The following is a 26,698-nucleotide window of genomic DNA, read 5'->3' on the forward strand; positions in this document are numbered from 1 at the left end:
GGAAGTTCCACCTAAACATGAGGAGGAACTTCTTTACTTTGAGGGTGGCAGAGCACTGGCACAGGCTGCCCAGAGAGGTGGTGGAGTCTCCAACTCTGGAGACATTCAAAACCCACCTGGACGCGTTCCTGTGCAACCTGCTGTAGGTGACCCTGCTGTGACAGGGGGGTTGGACTAGATGATCTCCAGAGGTCCCTTCCAACCCCTACCATGCTGTGATTCTGTGAAAATGCTTATGGGAGAAGAATGAAGAAATATCCTCAGAACACAGAAACAAGCAATTGCTTATATTTGATTGACTATATGCAGGGGTCAGTTACTAATTAACCTGCTTGCTTGATAGGTACTCTGTATGCAAGGACTGTGTACCAGCTGCCCCACCATGAAAGTTTGGAGTTTTCTTTCAGGGCTGCACTTGGAGAAGAGGGTCATCGAGTGAGGCCATTGCCTGGCTTCCTCGAAGAAAGTCTCTTTAAACAGCTCTTTCATAGTCCTGGAGGTTAGATCTGCCAGAATAGTGACAGACAAGACGCAAGGCTTTCCCTCTGCAAATTACAGAATTATAAAGGACCGAGTTGCTTCTCTGCTGTAATTCTCCTTTATTTCCACAGATTTATTTATTTTTTTCATTAGTGATAGCATAACTATTTCCCGGAAAAAGTCTGTTACCTGTTAATGTACCTGTGAGGTGCTGGACTAGCTGCTGGCTGTGCACTTACATCCATTATAGAGATACCTGGAGGGAAAGGTGGAGTCCTGCTGACATTACATTTTTCTTTCAATATCAATTACAGTCACAAAAGAAATGAAGAATGTTAAAAATTATAAGTATAATTTTAAAGCAGTAGCTCTTAATGGTGCTTTACCAAAAGAGAGAGACATTCTGCTTGTAATTGATTCAACCTAGGAGGATGCTGCAGCTGTACAGAGGCACCAGAAATGCTCCATGGCTGGGTCCTCCCCAACCTAAATATGCATGGCATCCTCCAAACCAGGCTCTTCTGATATCCCATAAAGCTGCTGTCAGCGTTTTCAGTTGTTTATGTAGGTCATTTTGATGTCAAGAGCACAGCTTATGCAGCATAAAGGCTCTGTGGTAGCAGTCCAGGCTTGGTGGAAGGAGTCATTCAAGGTGTCACCAAGTGTGTCTGGGGAGAAATACTTCCTAGGGTCCTTGGGAATCTGGGCAATGCTGGGTTGTACTGGCTGCTCCCTGGCAAACCAGTAGAGAAGCACAGGGCAAAAAGGTAGATTAGAGCAACCCTCCTCCAGTCATTTGTCAATATGCCCCTTCTTGCTTGCACTTCCCAGAGCTGCAGCCCACTGCCTCCCTCTGTGGACAGTGTCTACTCCGGGGCTAATGAGTTTGCATTTCTGACGTTTTTTTGTTCGTTTGTTGGTGGTTTCTTTTTTAAATAAAAGGACCTCATTTACTGTGGAGCTAAAAATGTTATTTTGGAACAGCGCACAAAGACACTGTAGGGATGGCAGTATAGACCGAAATATTTATTCGCAGACCTTTCTGATGCCACAGGGAAAAGCTGCTCAGTTCACATGGTTTGAATTAGATCAGAATTTAAAGAGTTCATTGATTTATTAATGAGACATCATTGACTCACAATCTATGAACCATACACGCAGAATCAATGTTGGTAATGCAGCAGATAAACCACAAAACAAGACAGTTACAAAACGTTAATAAACACCTACAAATTTCTAAATGCCGTTCTGTAGCTGATCGCAGGAAGCTCTCCTCTCGCATCCATGTGCGTACAAGAGACGTGGCTGCTCTGGCTGCACATCACCCCCTGCTGCTCCCAACACCCCGCAGACCTCCGTGACGGTGAGGAAGTCCCCATGGCTCCAAGTCACACCCTGAGGTGCGGGTCCCTCCACACCGCACCCACACGGTCACCCTCTCTGGGTGCTGTCTGCATCCCCCTCCCCCGTCCCCCGGGGAGGCTGCCTGGGCAGGGGCTGTGGAGCCGTGGGGCCACCAAGGTTTTTACTGATGCTCCGTTCCCACCCCAAGCACTCTCTCCTCTGATACATGTATTCTATGCTTCATTTATACTAATTTTCAAGTCAACTTCTTGTTTCAAGAGTGCGTGTGCCTCTCCCTGGTTATCATTTAACCCAGCAGATGGTCATTTTCCTCTTTAGCACGATGCCCTTCGTACAGTTGGAGTGTTAGACACACACACACACACGTGTGCACACATACATCATTTACTGTCACATTTCTGTCTTACCTGCTGTTGTTGTCCAGGCCTTTTGGCATGGGAATCATGGTCCTGATGGCATAACTTATCTTTCCCTTCTGAGCAATACCAATGTTTGAAGATTCAGTGATTATGCAATAGTGAATGCTGGCAATGTGCTTTTTTTCACTGTGATATCTTTTGTTTCACAAATATTTTTCACCTAGAATTAAACTGAATAATTCATGCTTGAACAGCCTTTTTTAGCTGTGTTTCTGCCTTGTGATTTTTTTCAGTTCCATTTTTCAGAAACATTTTGGAAATAAATAAAAGTCATTTTGCATAGTCAGAGCATTTGGATTCTAAATGTTAACATTTAAACAAATCAGTTGAAAACTTTTTTATTCTAGACAGAAAATGAGCTCAGACTTTTATCTGAGCTGAAAATGTTACCTCTAAATTGAATCTGAAAACTGAATAACCTTTGGTTTCAGTAGTTGGAGGACTTTTGCTATGACTTACAATAGTTTTCATTTCCCACTGAGAATGCATTTGTACAGGTTTGTTTCAACTCACTGCTGTACTTAGTATTTCAAAGCAAAGCAACCTCTTCTGTGGTTTTCTTCCTGTCATCCCCGTTACAGCTGAGGGCAGGCGACTGACAGAAGCCTTGCAGCCAGCCCCAGTTACAGTCAGACATATCATGTGGGACTCACTGGACCAGATGTCCAGATTTACACTGTAGACTTTCGTGTCCTGGGCATATCATCAGCAGAGAGAAGCAGGCTTTTCTATGTGTGATTTAATTCGTCTTAACATGGATGTTTAAAATAAGTCAGAGGAACTCCAACTCCAAACTGAGCCTGGGAAAACACGGTCACATGTGGACATCGACACCACAGGCTTTAAGAAGTTAGGTGAGGTGACTCCAACCCACAATGTCAACCCACTGCAGCTCACATAAATTAGCACCATGGTGGAAGGAAGGAACGGAGGATTTAACGGATAAAAAGAAAGTCTCGGTGGTGGTCCAGGGCTGAGCAAGGTCGATTTGAACACAAGAGGAATGTAAGCAATGCTCCGACTAATCCATCCACTACTATCCCTTGATATCACATAAATAAGAGAGTAAGTCACAGAACTCTCAGTGACTTTACCAGGAAAGATGCAGTCTGTTACCCTAGCACTAAATTTACTACTGTAGATTTCTTTATCTCTGACCTTTAGATGTGTGTCTTATACTTATCAGTAGGTTTAACATTTAAAGAGTCATCACCTTTGAAAACAGAGACAGTTATTTTTGTTGCCTAAATAGGGATGGGGAGCTTGTAAATTGCTAGGCTCTTGTTTCGTAGTTTGAGTGTACTGGAGCACAGCTAGGATGTTGTATAAATCAGAATGAGATAGAACACTCCTTTGCAATGCATGGAAAGAAATCATATGGACTTCATGGGAGCTTCAATCTGAGACGGATAGTGACAATTGTATATAGCCAGTAGTTCATATCACTTTCTAAAAGGCAAGGATTACATTTCATGTCCAAAACATATTCCACACAACATAAGGTAACTCTTCCAGACCTTCTTGTGAAGGGTAAAGGTAAAGTCACTACTGCACTGGTGAATTGGTGGCTACCTGGTATCTGTGGTCATGACCTGATGGCATTTGGTAGGAACATAGGGCAGTCCCAGTTAGTCAGTGATTCTTCAGGCATCACTGCTGAACATCACTTACTCAAATTTTCATGCTTCATCTGGAAGCAAGTATAACGTCACTGCCAATGCATTTTGTGGCTGTTGTAGACTGTTGAGGAAATGGGTATTATTTTATATATATTTATTATATATACTATATACTTATTTAAACACAAGAAAGGGGGGAAGTAATATATCATAAGGTGGTTCCTTAGCGAGATGGGTGCAAGAAAGCATGAGGGGTGACGCTTAACTCATTTTAAATGCCTACTAGTTGTCTACATCAGAGCTAACCACCTCAGATGCCTTTATCATCAGCATAGAGAATACATCATTTCGGATATGATTTCACCTGGCCTATTTTAAACACCTTTGTCAGGGTAAGAGTGGTAGGGCCTTAGAAATGTCTGTACCTTTATCTTGCATGTAGTAGTTCAGCTGTGGGCACCTACATTGTAAATATAGATTTAATCAGAATACCTTTGGTAAGGTGAATACCCCCTGAGAGTGTGCATCTAGGAAGAAAGAAGATAAATCAATATAGGGAAGGGGAGATGGTACTGTAGAAAGTAAGTATTCTCAGAAGACTTTGGGGACAGTAAAGGAAATATCATTGCGTAGGGTTGTGAGTGAAGGATTGGTATGATCTTCATAGAAGAAGAAGAAGAAAAGAACAAGAATATGGAAGCAGTCTTCGCAGCATAAAATGTGAGTAAGACCAAAAAAAAAATCTCCATACAAATACAATCTGTATTGTCAAATACAACGAGGAACTGAAGAAGGCTGAGCAAAACATTATTGAAGAGAGTGAAGCAAAGGCCTGCTACGGTGAGATTTTTTTTTTAAAAAGTGTGCAGTAATATGGCATATGACAAAAAATTTGTCATAAAGGAGATCAAAAAGTGATCTGATAGCAATATTTAAGACCCACCCCAGGAAGAAAAATGTTATTTATGAAAAGATTCCTTAACCTAATAGAGAGTAACAAGTTCTAGTAGGTGAAAGCTGATATCAGACACACTTAAATAATAAGTCAGGTCAGAAGTCACTTTTAATTGTGAGATGAAATTACCAAAAGAAACAGTGTGCCCTTTCACACTAGCAAATCAAGACCTTTCTGTTTGGAAGAAATAGTTTAGTTAAATACAGACTGTAGTATTCAATTTGGGGACCAAGGGATGCGATATAACAGCCTTCTCTCCAAGACAGAGCAAGCCTAGAGGCACCTCTGGGCTCTAAAATGTCTGAAGCTCCTTGGAGAACAAACTCAAATTTTATTAATTTACAAACAGTTGTCTGCCTCTCTTGGGAAGCCAGAGTGGAAAAAAAAAAAGGCTTTGCAAGTAGAAAACCATCACTATTTGCAAAGTAAGAATTACTACAGTTCACCTACACATCTGCGAGAGAGAAAGAAGCAGGGAAGTGGTGCATATACAGACTGCAGATCATGGCAGAAAAATGGTTCACAGCAAAATAATTTACTCTTGAATTTCAATTTTGATGGTGTATTATGCAAAGGAATATTAAGAAGACAATGATCATTTAGAAAGATTAAGATATTCATAGTAATGACTTCACAAGCTATAATTTAAGGAACAAAAAAGGCTCCAGGTTTTCTGTGTAACTTTTTTTTAAAGCCATATTGAAATGTAAAATTAAAGGAGCCCTTTAGATTGTTCTGCTCTTCAATATAAAATTATCATTCCTTTACTGGGGGATAAGAACACATTCTCTGTTTGTCAGCCTTCTTTCGTGGGTGCCATTCAAAAGTTGTCACTGTAATAATACCTGCGCTGCTTCTTATTTGCCTTATCTCGTTATATGTAAGCCTTTCTTTGTGAGGTCCATTTGCCATTTGTAGCTTATTTGGGTCTTTATGACATGGGGTGAGAGAAACCTAAAACTGACAGCAGCACCTTGGCAGACTCATTTGTTCGTATGGAGGTGCAAAAATGAATGTACGCAGAGAATACAAGATAAAGCACAGTGAAAAAAACCCTAATGCTAGAAGGACAGAAGCACTGTAATAATTTTTCATTGTGAACTGCTTGTTCATCACGGAATCCTAATTGTCAACAGAAGGGGATACACACTAAAAGTAGGGGGATTAGTTAGTAGGACTGTAACTCAATAACTACTCTGTGATCTGTGCCCAATCCCTAGGCACAAGAGTTTATCCAGCACTATTCTCAGGGAAAGGGTGTGCTCCAGCCCTTTCTGCTTTTCTGCCCTCTTTTCATAGCACCACAGCATAATTTAGGTTGGAGGGAATCCTTGGTGGTCATCTATTCTAATACCCCACTCAAAGCAGGTCCAGTCACACCATATTGCTGAGGGTTGTGTCCAGCTGCAGTTTGTCACCAGGGATGGAAATTCAACAACCTCTCCAGGGAACCTCTTTCAAAATTTAGTTATCTTTCCCTTAAAAATTTTCCCCTACATCTGGACTTTCATATATTTCAGCTTGTGTCCATGGCCTCTTGTCTTATCCCTGTGCATCTCCAAGAAGAATCTGGCTCAGCCTTCTCTACATCTTCCGAGTAGGTTAGTAAAAACAGTAATAACTTCTCCCTAAACTGTTTCTTTTCCAGGATGAACAGTCCTCTCTCCCTCATCCTCTTCTCATCTGTTAGGTGCTCCAGCCTCTGACCATCTTGTTGGCATCCACTGCATTTTTCCCCCTGTGCCAAAGTCTTTCTTGCCCAGGGGAGCCCCAAATTGCGCAAAGTTCTCCAGGAGTGATCTCACAAGTGCTGAAGAGAGGTGAAGGGTCACTCGCCTCAACCTCCTGGCTAATTGCATTGCTAACACAATCCAGTATGTGGCTAGCCTTCACCTGGCATAGCTAGCTGTTTGAGGGAGGTGATTGTGCCACTCCACGCTGCGCTGGTGTGGCCCCAACCTCGTGTACTGTGTGTAGTTTTGAGTGCCTCAATATAAGAAGGATATCAGACTATTAGAATGTGTCCAGAGAAGGGTGACCAAGATGGTGAAAGGGCTCAAGGGTAAGACTTATGAGGAAAGTCTGAGATGACTTGGTTTCTTCAGCTGGGAGAAGGGGGTGACTTAATCGCAGTTTACTCTGTCCTCAGGAGAGGCAACTGAGGAGGAGGTGTTGATCTCCTCTCTCTGATGACCAGTGATAGGATGCATGGAAATGATATGAAGTTTGGTGAGGAGGAGTTCAGGTTGGACATTAAGAAAAGGTTCTTCACCGAGAGGTTTGTTGGTCACTGGAGCAGGGTTTCCAGGTAGGTGGTCACAGCACCAAACCTGTCAGGGTTCAAGGAGCATTTGGATGGCACTCTTAGTCATATGGTTTAATTTTAAGTAGTCCTACGAGGAGCAGGGAGTTGGACTCAATGATCTTTATGGTTCCCTTCCAGCTTGAGATATTCTATGATTCTATGGTCTTTGCACATTACTGACTTGTGGCAACTTCTTGCCCAGCACAATCCTCAAGTCCTTTTTTGCAAAACTGCCTTCTGTCCAGTTGCCCCAAGCCTATACTGCTACACAGGACAATTCACCCCCAGGTGCAAAACTTTGCATTTCCCTTTGCTAAACTCAATGTTCAGCATCTTTGTGGGCTTCCTATAAGCCCATATCTCCAGCATGTCAACGTGCCTGCAAATAGCAGCCCGGCCATCCAGTGTACCAGTTACTCTACCTGATTTAGCACTGTCCCTAGGCACGCTGAGAGGCCATGCTGTCCTGCTCTGTGGATCTCAAATAAAGTCCAAAAAGGGCATTGTGCAACAGCTGATTCATAATAGACATCACTAGTAGCTAGTGGACAGCTGGATTTTGTACTGCTGATCACAATCCTTTGAGCTTGGTGGTCCAGTCTTCCATATATCTTATAGCCCACTGATCCAAATGATGTCTCACCAGTTTGTCTGTAAAAATACTACATCAAACACCTTGCCATGGTCAGCATAAATGATATCTACTGCTTTCCTCTTGCCCATGGCTCAGAAGGCAAACAGGTTGGTCAGGCATGGTTTGCCCTGGCTCTTCCAGGTCACCTTCTTCACTTTCATGTGCTTGGAGGTGGCTTCCAGGAGGATTTGCTCCACCACCTTCCCAGGAATTAAGGTGAGGCTGACATGTTATTCTTCTTGCAAGTGACTGTGACAGTTGACTTTCTCCAGCCGTCAGGATTCTTTGCACATATTGACCAGCTTCAACTTAGTTTAGGAAAAGACGTAGTGAAAATCTTGGCTCATTTTTTAGGGTGTTGTTTTGTTTTGAAAAGTGTCTGTTTGCTCTTTGTTCTTACAGTTTGGTTTTCTCAATTCACTGAAGTTACTTCTTGATACTGCTTGAAAAGCAAGGAATGACTAGGGATGCTCATTCCACATTAAAGGTGACATTCTGGAGACATGCACAAAAAAACCCCACTGAAGGTTCAACCTTATAAGCAGTGGCCAAGATATTTTAGACACAATGTATCATTTAAAAGTGAAATAGAAAAAAAAAATGTAAAATTTGGACATAACTGTAGATTCTTTCTCTCTCTTTTTTTTTTTTTTTCATCTTACAAAATATCAGTCAGAAATTTTCTGGCAGCTATAGGATAGTAAGAAAAAGCTTCTTTTATGTCCTCAGAAGCCATCCTATTCCCTTCATTTCTCTTAGCAGCATTTAAACTTACTGGTGCTTTAACATCAAGGTACATAAAGGCAAATACCTTTCTGAGCAAAATCCTTTCATTATTTTTCTTTGTATAAATGATTCATGTTCCCTTATAAACCATGCCTGTAGAACTTTGGTTCTTTCAAAACTTTTTTATAGACTTAACTCCAAGGCAACTGGGTTAGTGAGACTCATAACTAGCACTGGCATGTTTGTCATCATGATTTGTCACTGCATCAGGTGAAAACTTCGAAGTTAATCGGTTCATATTTAAACCATGCTTTGAAAATGCAAAGCTCAATGCTGTTTTTTTCCATAATGAGGTCCATTTCTTATACTGACTGATAAGCAGTCAGTATAAAATGATAGGCTCTTAAATCTATGGGAATTGTATTTAATGAGAATGACTCTGATTCTCATTATATCGATTTCAGTGGGAAAACTTTCACTCATTTTAATGGGAACAAGACTGACCCTTGCTGAGGATTTGGAGCCAGTCCAGGAAAGATCATAAGTATATGAAAGGGAGGTACAACTGCACATTAGCTTCATTGCTCAGGCTCCTGTTATCAGACTGTGCTGTCTGCGATTGTTCCTGCCTGAGCATATGGGAGGAGCTGGGTACCAGAGACTGGAATGCATATGGAAAGGCTTCGAGCACAAATGTTTGCCTAAACTTCACATTTTGGACCCTAGGTAAGGCTTATTAAACCTTTTTCATGTAGAGTCCAGAGCTAAAATTTCTTCCTAAGACCAGGCTGCTACCAGCAGTTTTCTAAAGAACCAGGAAAGACACACTGCTTTAACTGGCGGGGGCTACGGATCCCCTTTTTTAGCACAGCCAAGTAGTTAGAGCAGTTAATTATGAAGCGGAAAACCCAAGTTCAGTGCCTTGCTCAAGCACGTCCTGTCCACTGGGCCACAGGCCAAAATATACAAGGAGATTTCTCAAATCTTCCATGGATTATTTGTAACTATGAAGTGAACAGTACAAGATTAATGAGGGAAGCGTGGCAAAAGAAAACACAAATCATTGGAAGACAGTCTTTATCAATGCTGTTTTTCTGTTCCCCAATATTTTAAAATAAAACCTGTCTTGTAGTTAGGAAGACAAGTTTAAAAGGACAAAACAACATGTTCTTAAAAGTTGTCATTTCCCAGAATTATGATAATGACAGAAGTACAAAATTGCAAGATAAAAAGTGCTCCCTAAGAGTGCTTTTATTTCTCCAATTCTCCTGCTAGTTCTTAGATATATTTCAAAGCAGTTCACTGCTCTGAAGCATGCTGACACTTTGGGAAGGATTCCAGGACGCAGTCATAGGTCTTTAATGCCACTTAGGTGCCATGAGATAACCCTCTTGTCCTCCAGCTGACATTCCAAAGGCAAAGCATCTCCTGTGTTAGATCTGTCAATGCTGCACACGTCACAGCTATATCAGGGTGTCTAACGTGGCCTGCTGGAAGCCAGGCGTGGTAAGCCAGGTAGGCAACTAAATCCCACAGTCTATTGTTGTCAGGTTGTCTAAGCATGTTCAAAAGCTCCGTTCAGAAGCTCTGTTCAAAAGCTCCATCAGGAATCATGGCTGCGTGGAAAGCCATCAAAGCTATGGTGCTGCATCTCCTCATAAGGTCTTGAGCCCCTCCAAGGAAAGGAGCATGCATAGCACACTGCTCTGCAGAGGTGCCAGCTCAGGTCCCAGACCAAGTGTGGCTGCACTAGCATGCCGTTATGCTTCAAAGCCAATTAGCGGGGCTTCATCAAGCCTCATATATCCAGATAGATTTCCCCATGCTTCCCTCAAATCTTCCTTCACATAACCTGTTACTTAGTTTGTAAGGTATTATAAAATCACTGTTTTGAAGTGCATTCCAGTGCATTCTTTCCATCAAAGTAATTTGCTATTAGGATTACTACTTCCTCTCTACCACGAGAAAAATAAAATTTATGAGATGTAAAGAGTACATGCAAATTGTACATGATTCAATGAAGCTTCTGCTTTAAATGGAGTATCCAAATAAGCTTTGAGAAAGTTTGTCTTGGATGCAGGTCTGAATTATCTTTCTCCTGCTCTGCATCGATGCTGCATTTCTCTGAAGATCGACTTTCTTTGTATGGGTTTCCTTCTCTGACTTATATAATTGCACTTACCTGGATCATCTGTCCTTTAAAGAGAGAAAGTTAAAGTGAGAAATTAAGTGAACAAAGACCTTCATCAGCAAGCAGGAGAGATGGGTAGGGACATAATCTATTCACAAGATACTACTTTTCTTTTTTTTCCCCAGGTGACTATAACCAGTCAATGTAGCTGTGCCAGCATTTACGTTAGGTGCCAATTCACATTTGCTAATACATGTCCACTTATAATCAGTTTTTTATTATACTGGTGGGTCTAAAGGGTTCTACGTTTCTGCAATGAGAATACACGAAGACATATTTGACACCTTACTGTGAGCACTCACAATAACTGGCTCAAAAGAAGTCTAAATACTTTCCTACATTTTGGTTAGAAGACCTTCAGAGAAAGAAGTGGCCTGCATTTTTTCTCATCATCCTGAGACTGTCTTTGCTGGAGCCTTTAGAAATGCACTCAACGGTGGAGCACCCTAACTTCAGTACTTGCAAATAACTTGATCATTCCCCACATGCTGGTGTGCCTTTTGAATTTGGCTTTTTGATCCTCCACGACACCATTTTAATAAGTTACTAGGAATCAATTTCAAAGAGTATTTATTTAGTTCAATATTCTTTTTTTTTTCTTTTTTTTTCCTTTTTCTTGGAATGAAACACAAGGAAGAGTTCTTTCTCAGACATTTTAATTAATTATTTTCATTTATGGAATCTCTGAGTAAAACCACTGAAGAAGTGTGACTAAATCAGCCTGCACAAAATCTTTAAATAACCCTGTTTAAGGAGACCAGGAGGACTGACAAGTTTTTTGATAATGAAGTCCCAGTCTTGCAAAATGTATGTGGTTTTGCATTTATTTCAAACAGGTTATGTGCTGTGAAGATTCGGTACTTGGTTGGGTCACATCCAGTGATCATCGTACTCATTCCTCATCCAAATGACAGTCTGATGATCTTTTCAAGATCTAGAGTTGATGATGCCTGGTTTTCTCATTAATACCATAGTCAAGCTGACTCAGACTGAAAAATCTGTAAGTCAAGCACTAGGAAATCTGACAAAGGTGGAATAGATGACTTATCATTGAGGGAATTTTCTTTTTTTCCATAATCACCTACGGTTAAAAATGAACACACAAAGGTACACCTGTACTGCCAGTAAATGAGAGCAGTTGCAGTACAAATTATGAAGAATAGTGTGTTGCCAAAAATTCACGCAGAGAAATGAATCTCTTCCTGATGGGCATCATTTTCCAAATGGGCTCCTGCATGCTGTTGTGGTTTGAATTATGAGTTTCATGCAGATACAATCTGCAGTTCAAGTGCACGGGCTGGTGAACAGTAGCTGCTTGTCTAGAAAAATGAAAACAAGTGATAGCCTAGAGAATGAGTATTGTAAATTTAAATTAACAGAGAGGTTGTCTGCTTTAATCTCTGAGTGAAGGGCACATTGCTTTCAAAAATATCTCAGTGAAAGAAATAACTCTAGCATAATTAAGTTTTTGACTTATAAGATCTGTGAATGCAACTTTGAGAACTCAAGGAATTAAATCTTGTTTGTTGTTGATATATCAGCTGCAAGGAAACTCTCTTAAGTGTCTCATTATTCACAGGACCTGTAAAGTGATGTCTAGGTATGAGTCTCGGTCACTAGCTCCTATGTAAGCTGTTCAAACTGTTGTAATGGTTAGCTAAGGCCAGATGCTACGCTTCTGTATCTGATAAGATTAATCAGCCATTTGGATGAAGGTGGATTTGAAATTTATTTTCCACAAATTAGACCTCACTGAATTTTTTCAGTCTTGTCAAAAGAAAACACGCTTCTTGCAATGTCTGAGTAAACAGTTTTCTGCACTATGGCCTCGCGTCTTTCTCAGTGGGGAATTATCAATGTGTCTGTGTGGGACTTTCAGAGCTACCAAGAGTAGAGCAGGGAAAGCAGAGCAATGACGCGGCCTCACCTGCCTGCACTGCCCGGAGCTCCTCCCTCGGGCTGCTAGAGAGACCGGGCTGTGATCTCCACTGCTGACGGACATCACAGCTCTTCCCTGAGCTCTGCGAACCTTCCTCTGCTTCCTTGTGTATTGCTTTAATTTACACTCTTTTTTCCCCCTAGTTTATTAGCACTGGAACGTTTTATTGGACAGCCTTTTAAAAATGATTAATGGAGCATTTTCTGTACTGTTATAAAAAATCATCTATTTTTCATCATCATAGCATCTGAAGTACTTCACAGTCTTTTTCCTTATCTTCATGATTTCCTTTGGACAGGGAAATGCTTACACATGAGGAACGAAGCCCCAGAGGGGCTGAGTCCTTGCTCTGCTGAAGTACTGAGACACCTAAAACAGACTCTGACAACATGTAGGTGTCTGAGCTTAAAACTATGACCTATAAAGTCCCACCTAACCTCTCTGACACCTGCTGGGGCCGAGGTGTTTGCTGGCCAGGTTTGCTCTTGGTGTAACCCTTTTCTTCTGTGGGTGTATCTGTATTAGGATTTTAGTTCAGACAGGAATGCCCTTTTAAAGCCGATCTTGCCGTCCCTCTCACCATCCTTCATGAACCAGTCTCACAGCACTGAAGGCAGATTCCTTTTGGATGATCTAAACTGGGAGATGTATTCCCAAAACGCAGCAAATGCTTTTCAGCTGGTAATGGTCACTGGGTCCATGGGCTGAGGCTAGAGCTGGTGTAAGGAGGAATGTGCATACAGTATGGACATCAGGTCCCGCGCACCACCTATCTCACTCTACAAATTGGTTCTTTTTGGATCACACTATTTGCTAGTGTAGACACAGTTTGTAATGGTGATGGGTGCTGAGGTCTTTACAAAGCAGATCTGGACTCATCTGAAGTCACCCCATGATACCGAGTTTGATACACACACGCAATTCATTCTGACAGCAGTGAGGATGGCACAAAAATGAAATACAGTGCTACAACATAATTTTCAAAAATTTCGCTAACGGTGAGCCTATATTGGTGAGATGACCCAGGAAATGGTGTGCACGGGTTCACTGACCTCTCACAAAGTTAAAATTCCCTTTTCCCAGACACAACTCTCCTATTGATTTCGGTATAGATTAGATTGAGCTGGAAGGCGGTAGATATGGTATAAATAGTACACAACCTTGCTGTCAAAAATACTCAACTGTTTCATGAGAGTGTGTTTGTATATTTGGTTGTAGCTGGGAGTGGGGCCGCCTTCATGCAGGAACTGGACTTTTCTTTCCTGTTTTTGACCCCACTAGCAAAAACATGGAAATGCTTTAGGCGGTGGAATGCTGGAGAAGCTCCTGTCAGACAGCAGCCCTCACCACCTCCCTGTTGCACCACCTTCATCTTACTTAGTAGGGTCAGTTCTTGAATTGTTTGCTGCACAGAGATGCAGCTTGAACTGCATGGTGCGGGGAACACTGCTCACCTCTTTTCATATCTGAGGCTCCTGGCTGCTATACTTCCCTGATGAGTGAAAAAAGCAGGTTTGAACCAGTTGAGCTAGGCTTTCCATCAGCAGAATAACACCCTGCTCGGTGTGTGCGTGTGTGAGTATCTCTTGTGTACCCCTTGTGTACCCCACAGAGCCGACTCACTGCCAGTACTCTTCCTCATAACACCTTCCAAGGAAAAAGGTGTTCCCTCAGAATTACTGACCAGATTTAAAGATATTTTTGCTTATTGCTTCTCTTTTTTTTTGGCGTGATGCAAAGGAAACATGTTTTTAACCTTAACCATCCTTAGAATTCACGGGAAAATTATTGGTCATCAACCAGCCACCTGAGGAGGTCTGAATTTGGTTTTTGAAACCTCAAGCTGTACCAAGCAAACATTTTCTTTAGAAGATGAGTTACCTTCGTAATACTTGTCTACTTTGCAGCCTAATGGTGTAATTATGATTGATTTAATTTTATTAAGTCATCAAAGATTCTATTTCCTTTCTGAATAGCTACAAAAAATTCATAAGTTCTTAATGCATTGGGATACAAAAAAAGCAAATCAAAGTGAAGAACAATTCCTGAGATTTATGAAGCTGTGGTACTACTTCAATTTTAATAAAATATAGCCAATGACAAAAAAGAAATATAAAAGTATCTAATTATAATTATATAAAATGTAATTGTGCACATTATATAAATGTAAAATTGTATAAAAAATTGATGGCTAAGCTAGTCATATAATCACATCTCCATTGAAATAACCTTGATGGCTAAAATGGAGTTGGCATTCCAGACAAGTGTCAAACGGAGAGGAATATTTATTTCCCACTGGCATAGTCAATTTCAAGTGTTTTTTTTCATATTTTGATTCCCTCTTCCTACTTTTGTAATTTAACAATGTCAGCCTTTGCCTTTCGCTTTGTTGTTTGTTTTTTTTTTTTTTGTTTTGTTTTGCATTCATTCAACAATAAGGTAGAATATACCTCAAATTAGGAACTGACTTCATCTTGTCTTAACCTGGTTAGCTACAAGGTGAATGCCTACATGTGAGCAATTGGCTTGCCTCCACTCTAGTCGATAGCTATCTAGTCAACACCAGTCAGTGGACTCTAGAGAGCAACTCACTGCAGTCTAAAATAGCTACCAGGTAAACCATCCTTTATATACTATTGCTTATGTTTACTAGATCTCTGTCAGCACTCATAGAAACTAAGAGAGCTCAAAATTAGATGAATCTTATCCCAGGCATCTATTCTTTTGGTCCTATCCATTCATCAGCATCTATGTGCATATGTTGCTGTGATATCCCATTCTATAACAAGTTTTTTCTTGTTCTTACCACTGCAATTCATCAGTTCTGCATTAACAATAGTCTTCAAATGATTCTGTGGTCATATGTTTTACGTGACTCTTTCACAGCTTACCATAAACAACGCAACATGTGACATCTATATAAATCACTGCAATATAATGACTTTAGTAATTCTTTACACCAATAATCCTATTTAAGTCAAGGCATGTCTTCCAAGACACTTAAGTCTTAAATGCTTATATAAACACTCCGTTTGCTGTATTGAGAAAAAGGTCAATCACTTCAGATTGCTAAGATGCACATCCATTTTTGTAAATATTTTCAGCCTGTGTTTCTGGCTTCCTTCCAGTATTTTGTACTCATCCTGTTTGGGAAATATTTATGTTCTTCAGCAACATGCAAGAGACTGTCCTTAGAAACTTGACTTTTAGTTCCCTTCTAGAGCAGTTGTTTATTCTTTTCTTTTAGGACTTATCAACATTGGCCTATTGTCAGTCCCTTGGAGGACACTCCGGCTCCTCTAACTCTAGAAAAAAAAAGGAGATTGAAAAATACGAAATTAATATTGGTAGTATTAATCCATCCATAAAAACAAGCGTTTCCAATTAGACCACCAGTATACATTGCATTGACCTCAGCTCACTAAGTTATGCAATTTATCCTCAAATTATTCAGTCTTTCTGCTCTTCGATGGAGGAAAATCTGGCACCTTAGTCTGCCTCCAGGAAACACCCAAAATCTTCACCCTGCCCATGATAGTTCAGACTGTGTTTGTGCCCTGGGTACGAGAGTATTGTTTTAACCGTACTGATGTTAAAAGATGGAGATGTGCTACTTATTTTCTAGCAAGCAAGGAGTTAGTGAGCTGCTGATGTATGTGTCATATAGGTACAGAGACTGGAGAGACAAACTGGGCAGAAATCCTAGTCATTCCACTGGAATAAACAAGAAAGCCATAAAAACAGGTACCTCACTGACAGGAAGAAATCACATTAGACAGTAGATAACAGAGCAGTAGCTTGTAGCCCAGGTAGGGATTTGGGTTGTCCTTACTTATAAAAGAGTGTTGCTTTCTTTTTGCTGCCTGTTCATGCTAATTTTGGGGAGTGGAATGCCCTAGGGAAAAATGCGCTTGATAGGACACTTAATGCAGACCGGATGGATCTATCATACAGCTTACAACTCCTTTCTTCCTTAGATTGATACTGGTCTCTTCCCTCTGTTTTTTTACCACCCTGCACTTGACTCCTCAGCACCCTTTCTAGCCCTTTTTCTCTGAAACCCCTCCAGTGTGTCAACATTTTTCTGGCAATTTGGTATTTGGCTAGAAAGCAGTCAAAGTGCAGTAGATGAAAGGGCTGCTTCTTTCCTGCTTCACAAATCCTCTGGGTACCCATCTCCAAAGTGACACTGGATTTTTATCCCATTATATTGCATTAGAGACATGGGTGTAAATTTCTGCCCACTATTGCCTTCCATCTTTCAGCATTAGAGCTCCCCGGTGTCTTTTCTCGCGCAGAGAATATTTATCATGAAACTTATGGTTATACTGCTCACTGTATTTCAGAATTACATTTTAAAGTGTGGGTGAATAAGAAGACATGAAGTAAGGAGGGAAAGTAACGTTATGCCATTATGCTTATAACCATGTAGGCGTCTGCAGTAAGTAACAATCACTTCATATTTAGTAAAGCTTGCATGTTGGTCATAGAGTACAAAACTGTTAATTTGAACACACAAGTTTTATAGCAGAAGTCCTGAGAAAAACACAAAGAAAAATCTTAGATCCCCTCGATAAAAGTTATAGAGGGACAAAAGAATGTATCCACCTTCCCTAGGAGTCATTTCACCTAATTTTAGCTATCTGAAGCGTATGCATCCATTTTAAACCTGGGTTTGGGTCCCTGTTTTAGCATGTAGGAAAAAATTTCTCCTTTCTAAGACGTGGAGTGACTCATCTTCTGGCGATTCTATTTTTTCCTCATAGACTATGGAAATAGGCTGTTGAGAAGAGTCATCTGTCATAATTCAAGCACCTGAAGCTTGATCTACATCTGTCCTGTTTGCCCTGTTCTGCTTATATGGTCACTGTAGAGAAGCAGGCCTTCTCCACACTACAGTTCGTCTCATCCTTAGTGTTTGAAGTAGATTAGGTAAACCACTTTCTCCAGATGTCTTTTTCTTCCTACTTCTAAGAAAGAGTTACTTATTCCAAAATAGATATCTAAAGTTTACACGTCTCAAATCTGGTCAGATTAATTTTGGTTTTTTGGGTCAGATGACCTCAGACTCTTCCCCAATGCTTACAACCTGAAGTGAAAACGCCAAAGTTCAGAGGAGTGGGAGACGTCTGTGCCTGCTGGTACGCATAGGTATGGCACCCTGCAACCCCTCAAGCAAGTGGGCTTCAGAATCCAAGCCTGCAGCGCTGCTCGGAAGCAGGATTAATCCTGCTGAAAAGCTGGATTAATTAATAAAGCAGGACAGTGTCACACTATCCGTCAGCATAAATACATTACTTCCAGCCAGTGTCTGAATGGCACTGTGGCATAGGATTGGTGTAGGCACACCAGCTCCTTCTGAAGCAGCTTTTGGTACCTCCATCATGGAGCGACACCAGGGATAGAGACGACTTCTAATTATGCTGCTGAAAGGGAGAAGAGCATGGGGGGGGTAATAGGTAAACATGCATTGCACTGGAGTTGGGGAGGAGGACTTCACATCTCTTCAGGCTTTCAGTCAGCAGTCATTGTTATTTTACCAACCTTTCAGGTGAGGGTAAGCAGTAATCTGGGAGATGAACTCTGTAAGAATACACTACTATTAAACTGCACAGTTTATAATCTTCAAATTCTAAGATAAAGCACATCAAAGACCTCTCAATTGTTTTTCAAAATTTTCCATGTGAGTACTGAAGTTCTTTTAAGTACAGTTCATTTCTATCATCTCTGCGGTCATCCTCTTGGAAAAACCAACTAAGATATCTTTTTAAAGAAGCTCTTTTCATTTTCAGTCTTTTGTGATTCAGTTCTATTATAATTCTGCTCCACCATACATTTTTTTACTAGAGTCTTTTTTTTAGTAGATTTTTTTTATTTAACTGCATGATGTCCTTCCATTTCCAGTCTTGCCCCATCTGATTAAAATTACACAGCTTGTTTCAGAGGCTGGATCCAGTAATTGGCTTTCTAATGTCATCTGGATCCTTCCCTGCTCCTCCATACAGTCTGACCCTCCAGCAGAACGGGCATCTTTGTTTCATTGCTTCTCTTTAATGGTCTCTCCCCTGTAATGGTTTGCTCTGACTTTCACCTATGAGCATGTTTTGAAGCTATAAGATCATTGTTGGCTTAAAGCTGATTTTATTCTCCATGATGGGAACATCGTGAGCTGATCTTTGCAGTAAGAACAGAGATCTAGCATCTGCCCTGCAGGTTTTGGGAAAGGCAGAGAATGGGATACAACTGATGACCCATTCCCAAATACACCTCTAGGCTTCAGTAGTGTAAGAAAACACAGTGCTCCTGCCCCAGAGATGGGGAACTGTGCTACTTGTGACCTTGGATGGAGGCAGTTGGGCCAAAGCAGCATAATGGGAAGAGAGATGGACAGCCCACAAAGAAGAGTCTCAGGAGCCTTGTTGCCATGAGGAGACAAGAGTGGCCATAGATTTATTCTGTATCTGTATGAACGCTTATTTAAAAAGGTTCCTATTTGCTATTCCCGGCAAACCAAAGAAATGGCACAAATAAAAGCAGGAACATCCCTACAAATAAGCTATCCTTTAACACTCTCAGGAGAGACAAAAAAAAAAGAAAAATCTCATCGCTTTTACAAACCCAAGGAAAAATGAGAAGTCTTGCAATAGACTTTAAAGCTCAGTCTTTCTAAAGGGAAAAAAAAGCCAGAAAACACTGAACTGACCCCCTGCATGTTTTGGGGCACACCAGAACACAGTTGTATTCAGTGAAAGATGCAAAACCCTAGAAATACCATCTATATAGAATACCGTAAATTCAAGAATTAATTTCCCACAGTGGAAACAAAAGCACTTACATAATATTGTCTCAATAGCAAGTGTGAATATTTTTCGGGTGTTTGTTACTCTGTCTGGTGCTGAACTCATTAATCTTTTAAAGCTGTTTTCTTCGGGTCTCCTTCTTTGCCCAATAAATATGTTATAGCATTATTCACTAGCAGCCAAAAATACTGTAGTAAGCCTGTTGTAGGTTTTTTATAGCTACAATCATTCTTCTACAACATTTTATTCTTGATAGTAAGAGTAGCTGTAGTTTTTGACAATTAAAAGCTGCGCTGGATGCACGTTTTCCCTTTACAGTGCTAGTGATTTCAATGAGTCACTGGTAGTTCTGCCAACCATCTCTCCTCCAGTTTGTCTTTTTTCTGTCCTCAGGCTCTAGTACATCTACCTGACACTGTCTTTTCCAGTGCAACTCTCTGGAAGAGTTTACATCTGCCAACAACAGGGCCAAGGTTCATGAGCGTTGTAGGATCTGACATAAGAAACTCTTTGCATTTCAAGCATCTTTTTGGGGAGGTGGCAAAATCCTTGTCCCCTTGGAACTGCCCACATGAATTTACTCATTCAATAATGGCCCGGTTTTAAAAAATTAATTCTGAAGGAACATTTTGTACACCATATATTATGACTGCAGACAAGCAGCCCGCCACTGATGAGAGAAAACAAAGTCTTTTACGTCTGTGAATCAACTCTGATGATTCTCATATAAGCCCTGAGGAAAGCCCCTTTCTGCTGTGCCCCAGAGGGTGCTGTGCCCCTATATCCTTGCTTAGAATTTACCCAATGACTTTACCCCTGCATTGCCTGGGTGAATTGTTTCTGCAGGACAGGAGCAGTTGGGGTCTTTCCAAGGCCAGTTCTGGGTGAAGACCTGTTGTTATCTCTTCCCACCACTTTCCAAGACCTGCAGATGAGAGACCAAATTGATTTTAATATCTTTACACAATTCTTGCTAATCAAGAGAACTGCCGTTTTTACTTACATGTTTGGTTACTGCTATTGGATCCTGCTTTTACTCTTGCATGTGTCTGCTTGCCTTCCTTACCCGAGATAACCATCATGAACTGAACTCATTAACCGTTTACCTTGTCTTGAAATAAAAATTATTGACAGGCCCCCATGACATTTGTGAAAAGGAGTATTTATGAGTGAACTGTAAAGATTCAAATCCTAGAAATGCAAAGTATACCGTTTAACGCAATAATATTTTTAGCCTTTTACATTTCAAGAGTCACTCTCAATGGCAATTTATTTCTACAGTATTCTCTTCATATAGCAACTCTGTGGTAAGAAGAATAAACTTGTCCCCCCAAAACCTTATAGTTCCTGTTCATATATATTCTTTTTTAGGAGATGGAGGAGGGTGGAGGGAATGTTACAGTGGCACATCTCCACCGGAAGCTCAAGAACTAATTACAAACACTTTCTACTTTCCAGTAGTCATCTGTTCCATTTTTGAGTCCCTCAGACTGTGTCAGCAGTCATAATGTTCATAAGGGAGCCATATGGCATCACGAGAAAAAGGGAGGTAAACATGCGTCATCTGTGTACAAATAAGTTAAACTTCTTCCTAGATACACAATAATAATAAAAAAATAACAGTCCGAATCTTTAAACCAAAATGCTATTATGACACCTATTATTCCCTTTTCCTATTCTGCAAATTCTAAAGAGGGATTATTATTCCTTTACTCAGGGGAAGCGTGTCTTACTTCCCAGTGGAGAAGGTAATTTAAATTTAACTTTAATTTTAAAAAAATAATTTAGTTTAATACTGGAAATCAAACGTTCCTTTAGTTGTATAGAACAATGTAGGTGTCACTGGAATCTTAACTTACATATATTGCATGTATTAGGCCGTTTTGCAGCCCTGTCTTATTGTATGTGAGAGTTCAGCTCTGTTACATTTTAAATAAGAGAATAGCATATTGTATGTTGCTCCATAATGATTAATGATGTGTTTCCCCCATTATGATTAATGACAGAGGAAAGTGATTCTATTTAGTCAAGTGTGATTCTTATCTTATATTTAAATATGCTTAAAATAAGAAATGCATAAACAAGTCACCTATCTTCTTGGTCTCTTAGAACCAAACTCCAGGAAAGAATACTGATCCAGCTGATGAAATTCCAAGTGCAGCTTTTATTTTGAATGGAGGTGAGGAAGGTCTTCTGGCACTGATTGCATCTCAGCGCTGCTGCTCGAGCCTTTGTTCATGGGAATGGAAAGAACATCAAGCACACTTGGTTTCTGCCTGAGCCTGATACTCAAATGAGGTTCTGCTGCAGTTCCCTTGGTTGAACAAAATGAAGCAGAGCTTTTTTTTCCGGCTAACTGCTGTGCTGTACTGCCAAGAGGCCCCTATCATAACAAGAGAACATTTCTGGTGTATCTCTAGGATACGTTCTATGGATGAATTATTAGTTTGAAACCCAGCCTACTTTAACAATTATGTGTAAAATTGTCTTTCTATTTACCTGATTTGTAACTTCCAAGAGAATTTTCCAACTTGAACAACATCATTTTGAAGTGGCACAATGGTACTATGTATAGTTGTTTATAGTAATGACTCATAAGCCCAACGCGTACAAGATTTTCCATAATTTTTATGTATTTCTTGAAATATAGTAAAGATTTTTTATGATAAAGACATTAAGAGAGATTTGATATTAAAGATATCTTTCCTGACAAAGACTATGCAGTCCTTACAGAAAGGTGTGAGGAAGAGGAATGACAAAGGCTAAGGTTCAACAAACACTGGAAAGTTGTTGCTCAACTCAGTCTGCCACTCCTCTTACTCACACTGATGTAACAGAAGTAGGAAAGTAGGAAACACAGATTTGCAAAGAAGCTCAGAGTCAAATCTATAACAAAATATCGGGCTACACTTTGTAATGCAAGCTTGCTGCTTACTTCTCTAGGATGCTGCAAAGACGTTAACATACGTTTGTGCCAACAGCAGCACTAGTCCAGCCATGTACTCAGGACTGGGGCACTAGCTAAATGCAATTAAATTTCTCACAGCATACCTTTATTTTCCAGAATATCTTCTTTTTAGAGAACTTAATGTTACAGTACGTATGAAAACCAATTCATAAAGTGGCACATTTCCTGGAGGTACCTAATTCTTTGTTATTGAGTAACCATCAATCACAGAAGCACAAAGAAGCTGGAGGCAAGAGGAGGGGGAGGAGTGCTATCCAGAGCAGTGGAAAGAAAGAGAAAAGCAGCTTCAATTGCCTGAAGAAGCTGTTTCATGGATTTCCCTTCACTGGAGGTATGAATTCACAGGTACCATTGTTGGATACACACTCTAGGTTTAAAAGTTCAAATTTCCACAAATATTTTGTGTTTGTATGGTGCAGCCGAATACTTCCAGAAAAAAACTGAACCCAGAAAAAGCAAATCCAGATTGAAGGCCTTGTTGGAGTGGGATGGTGAAGGACAGGAGCAGGCAAGGGACTTTAGCAATCACATGGAGATTTATTGGCAGTCATAAATCTCAGCTTGTAGGGCATGAGGTGGGGTGGGTGCTCCACACTAATTAATGGCTCTTGCAAAAATCATCTTTTCCAACTACAGGCACAGCATAGTCCAGAAATTTCTGAGGAGAAGGGTATAGGCTTCTTACATCCAAATATTTGGGACATTTTAAGAACAAAAGCAACCATCCTGCAATAAGTCCCAAAAAACCACCTGGGCCACTTTTTGTTGCCTAATGTTCTCATCTAGGGCAAAATGAGCATATAATATTATATGGGGAGTCTGTGCATTGCCTTTAGTGTATCTTTGGGCTTTTCTGTTGGACCAAGATTGATTGTCTGTTTACAAGTGAGTTATAAGACAAGTAAATATACTGCAGATCACATCTGGGTTAAGATTATGGAGGTGGCTACAGAAGCTGATAAATTATTTTTTGTACTGGAGAGCAATACACGGTGCAATCCAGAGGCACAATTCATAATGTATTAATACGTTAGTCTTAAAAGTGAGCTAGCAAGAGATTTACAGGCTGAAGCTGCTCTTCTGCTACAGCATGAGGCAGCTTCCAGAGCAGCTTTTGTAAACATAATAAATGGTAGAGGAGTCAATATTGACTGATGGGGCTCAACACATTCAGTTTCAAAAGGATGTGGAATACTGAAAAAATTGTTTGGCTTAACAAATAAGTGGTGGAAGCTTTTCTAGACACACAGCAAATAAAAGAACTTAATTGCCAACCAGGTTGTACATATAGAGAGTGCTGGGCTTCGAATTTCATCCAGTAATGCTCTAGTAACATGCCTGTGTTTTAAAAGGCACATACTGTTCTTGCTTTCACTGGTTTTATTTGGTTTCTGGGCAGATCTGGCATTGCTGGCTCCAATTCTTGAACAGAGCGTTCATTTGTTTTCAGAAATTATATAAAATGTTACATATATGCATTTCAAAACAAATAGCATTAATTAAAATGCCAATTTCATCTACAGTTTAGCATTGGGACATACTAAATTAATATGCAGGGGCTGTAAAAACTTTTAATAAGAATATTGTGAGTGAAAAATTCTTTATTTTAACATGTCACTGTTCCCTTACCAGCTTCGCTGAAATCAAAGAGGATCTTTCAGTGAGTAATTTCTCAACACTATGAGAGATGAGTTTGCAATCTAGCTTTGGTCAGTTCCCATTTTTAAATAATAGGGTATTAGGAATGTGTGGATTGGTTTATGGTCTCAGCACTGAATGACTTGTACAATTCTTCTGATATTACACCAAGGAAAATTTAAAGAAAAGAATTAGGTAAGCAGTTTAGAAACCAATGGTGTAAAGTCAAGTTGCAAGCTCTTACTCAATTTTGGCTAATTGGTTGAGAAGCCGGACTAAGGAAAAGGAACTGGTGCTATTCAATCCATTGATTACATTTCATTTGGACTGTGTCTATACTGGCAAACAAGGATGCTAAGGCATTGAGGCCAAATGGCAGAGAAGAGCCCAGGTTTACACTATTAATGCTCTTAATTCCCAAAATACAGTGGCTGCATGCAAGCCGCCCTTCTGAATGGTTGCTTGGCCATGCTGTGATCTGAGCTGTGCCCAGGAATTTGGCCCAGTGTCAGTGTCAGTACAACAAGTCTCATTCCAGGGCCTGGCAATGCCTTCTGGCAGTCATTAATTTCATAATGTAGAACTAGTTCTGTAGACCAGAGACAGGAAAGAAGGAAGTATGCTGTTTGGAGGGCTTTTCTCTCCCTTCCCAACTCTGTCACTCCATCACTGGCAGCCAGGACCTCCAGTTTCAGTCCCTCACTAAATTAGGCACGAGAAAGCCTTTTCCCCAGCCTGTATCTAGACGACTAATTTTTTGGAAGTTGCAGGGGGTTGAAGCCTGTCTACAAATGGACACCTAAATATATTGGAAGGACCCAATCAAGTTCATTAATGTGGCTAGTCGCACAAAAAAACTAATGAAGCAGGAGAATTGTGATGAGCACAACTCCTGAGCAATGCAGAAATCAAAATAAACATTTTAAGGCCAGGCAAGACCATGAGAACATTCAGTTTGTCATCCTGAAATGGGTTTGGTCTTTTCTGAAGGCCTTCGAACAGGTAGTGTGTACAACTTCAGCAGTGCTCATAACTTGCAAAGTCACCAAGTACCTAGTTGACACATACATAATATTTTTTGTGTGAGGACTGTAGAGAGGTTTTCTAAGTCTTCTTTAATGTGCTTACATGTATTTTTGGAAATGAGACGAGAGAAAAAAAAAGGTTCCAACTGTGAGTTTTATAAAGAAGCGAAGAGCCTCTTCTGGTTTCACTCAGCTGTATAATGAGATGATCCTGTGTCTAATCACAGAAGAAGAAAGAATAAAATGTACCTCTGTCCTGTTACATAAGATGCTTTATGGCTGATCAGATATGTGAAAACAGCAAAATCTGCTTTCATCTGCTAGAATAAGCCATTGCTCATACATGTTTGAAGTTATTTCTCAGTATTTTGTACAATGATGAATGTTCAGTTATTAGGCAGATGTTATTGTGTTCTGCTTTTGTACAAAATCATCCTTACAGGCTACAAAATGTTTGTACTTCAGCTTTTGTTTTCCTTCAAGCTTTTCAAATAATCCTACGAAGACTGCCAGTTTATTTGGGTAGTAAACAGTCTTACTCATAATTTCAAGCTTATTTTCTATATATACATATATATATATATATGTTATAGACCATAACATTTTCGCAGTTATATAGAAAGAAACTCATGAAGTTCAGTGAAATTACCCCCATGAAGCCAAAGAGATATTTCTGTAAGTATACTCCTACAATTAGATGCTCCCAGAAAATACCTCAGCTTAAGGACACCCAACTATCCCCCAGTGAATTATGAAAAAACAAATACGTAAAAAAAATATTTTGTTAAGTGCAAAAAAGGAATATTATTTTTTCACAAAATTTCTTTTTTTTGTTGTTTTTGAAACTGATGTGAACAAAAATCTTTCACAGAGGAAACATGTAAGTCCTGAATCAGCAGGCAATGCTATTAAGCTAATGCAGTTAAGTGCAAGCATTAGTGAGACGCTACAATGTGAGAGCTACAGCAGACGCAGTATAAATCACTATTTTAACAGTATGAAACTGTTATAAACTGACAACATGTCACTTAATGTGCTTTTGCATATCTAACATTTTTGCAGGTTGATTACATAAATGAGTGAAAAGAATGATAACAAATGTAATTCATACACACTTGAAATTTTATGTTTTTGACAGAAAGTCAAGACAAACATTTCATGTTCTGTATTTTTAAGAATTGAGTTCTTGACAAAGTAAGTTTGACAGCTACGAAAGAAGTCATTATCCTCATTATTATTGGTTTGCTGGATGACACCATGATATGCTATGACACTTTACAGAGGTTTTAAGATGTGACAGACACTGCCCCAAATTATTTCCTATCTAAACAGAGTTTAAAGGCAAAACACCAAAGAAAGGCAGAGGAATGGAGTGGAAATAACATTTATAATAGCTGTGGGGGGTTCACCCAAAAAGGTTTGAAAGAAGGAGGTAGCATCAAGGTGGACTCAGTGCTACTGTAGCAAAAAGGGATCTCCTTCCTGGTATACAGTGAAATAAAGGATGAGGAAAGAAGGCCAAAAAAAAGCCGGGAGTTCAAGAAGAATAGCTGGACACAAGGACAGAGCAGGGAGGAAGCATCCAGATGCAGATGCAGCTGGCTTGAAGTTCACGTGGGAGATCCTGTAAACAG

This window comes from Larus michahellis, chromosome 1, assembly GCF_964199755.1.
Source record: "Larus michahellis chromosome 1, bLarMic1.1, whole genome shotgun sequence".
In the NCBI taxonomy this organism is placed as follows: Eukaryota; Metazoa; Chordata; class Aves; order Charadriiformes; family Laridae; genus Larus; species Larus michahellis.